Consider the following 2,094-nt stretch of genomic DNA (forward strand, 5'->3'; position numbering starts at 1 on the left):
CATTTTCAATGCAAAAAATCCATAATCACAAAACTTTTCTACAAATATCCTTAAGTGTACGTATGGTAATTATGGAAATTAAAATGAATTGCACTCATCATCCACAAAGACATTGCATCCTTGTCGCTCATCCCAAAAGGCATAATTGTACTACTTCTCTGATGCCATTCTTTGAGCAACCGCCTCAATGTAGGTCATAAAATCTAATATCCAACCAACCCAAATGATTTTCTCATATTAAACTGATCATTTAATGTGGGAGAACAAACGGGGACAAGGGTTAGAATATAGACATATGATTTCGGGTCTATCTCGACACGGGGCCAATGGTAAAGGGGCTCAAATAAGAGATGGTATGTCAAAGAGCAAGGCTAACCAATGGAGCTTAAAATACCTTAGGGTTAACTTCATTAAAGACCTCCATAGGTTAGTGTTAAAAGTTCTTTGACCTTAGGTAAAGCTAGGGATGAGCTTGAGGTGGGAACCCAACCCAAGCTTGAGGTGCTTGACGTGCTTGATGACTAAGGTGCTTGTCATGCTTGCTGACTAAGATGCTTGAGGTGCTTGTCGTGCTTGCCAACTAGGGAGCTTGAGGTGCTTGTGGGAACACTACCCAAGCTTGAGGTGCTTTATCATGCTTGCTGACTAAGGTGCTTGAAGGTGAGGTGTTCCACAAAGTCAAAACGGTCCCTAGAAGGAGGAGGCGAGCCCTACAAGAGGGGGCTAGAGAGAGAACACACACACCCTCACACAACGCAAGCTTGGTACAAAGAAAGAAAATAGAACACTTGTCAATCTCCTCCTCATGTTGCCTTCATGGTGTGCCTAAAGCCTATTGGTTGGCCTCCCAAGGGGTCCAATGATAATTTAGTAGATTTAATTTATTATTTTTGCATTTATCAAGTCTTGTCTCTCAAAGGGGAAAGTGGAAAACTTGTCCCAAGCCTACCCTTGTTGCTTGATATGCTTCTTGTAGGTGATTGGCTAGGCCTGGGAAGGTCCAATGAGCTTCAAGCATGAGCTACAAGGGAGGGTCGAACAAAGCAAGAAGGGGCCCTACTTGAGGGGTATACTCTCCCACACACACTCTCTCATTGTGTGAAGTGAAAAGTGCAAGAGCTCCATCTCCTTCTCCAAGCTAGTAGAGAAGTTGAAAGCCTACACCAACACTCTTGGCTATGGAATACAAATCCAACCAAGAGCCATGCTTCAATGCTTAAGCTTGCCATTCTCCATCTTCATTACTATGCTATTATGTATGCTATCAAAAAGAGTGATGATAAGTGAGGAACTACTTCTTTCTCCTCTGGAATGTTTTTTATTCCTCTTCCCTACCCTCATTCCCCATTAGCTCTCTCCACCTTCGAAGGTGTTTGAGGCCTTGGTACTGAGGCTTAGGATAGTTAGTTCTTTTTGCAAATTTTTTGTTATGCTCGTGATGCATGAAGATTTCCATATTCATTGCATCACCTAGCTCACAAGGAACACAAAGATTGTATTGTACCAAGTATCTCTTGATAGGAGAACCTATAATACAAATGCCTATTGGGGGGAGGGGGGGTCGTCTCCACATAAATCCGGTCATCAACTGTTGTCATGTTCTCTAAACTCTCTCTCTCTCTTGAAAAAGTATTGTTTATGCCAAGTTAACTAAGTGCTATGTTTAGGTTGCTACCATCAATTAAGTTCACCCTCTATGCTCACCAAGTAATCTCACAAAAGTGCTTTATCTAAATTCCTAATTTCCCTACTCTCAAAGTTCATAGGCCATTTCCATTACATTGGTATCAGAGCGTTTGGTTTCTCTTTTCTTGCTTAAGAAGAGAGGTCCTTAAGTAGCCTATTAATGGTTGATTTTGTTAATTATATTAGGGTAAGTGGAACTGGGACCTATAATCGGTTTTGTTGAGCCCACTATGTGGGATATGGTGCACACCTCAAGAGCTTTGGTATTAATAATGAAGTCTTTTTAGACTTGCCTTTGGCTGGCCTTACCATTATTGAGCCATAAGAAGTTCAAAAGGAGCTATCCCTCAACAACTCTACAATATTAGACCCACTCCACTACTCTCTATAATTAACAATTTGAGCCGT

The sequence above is a fragment of the Adiantum capillus-veneris genome, chromosome 14, assembly GCF_014529385.1.
Source record: "Adiantum capillus-veneris isolate H3 chromosome 14, ASM1452938v2, whole genome shotgun sequence".
Lineage (NCBI taxonomy): Eukaryota > Viridiplantae > Streptophyta > Polypodiopsida > Polypodiales > Pteridaceae > Adiantum > Adiantum capillus-veneris.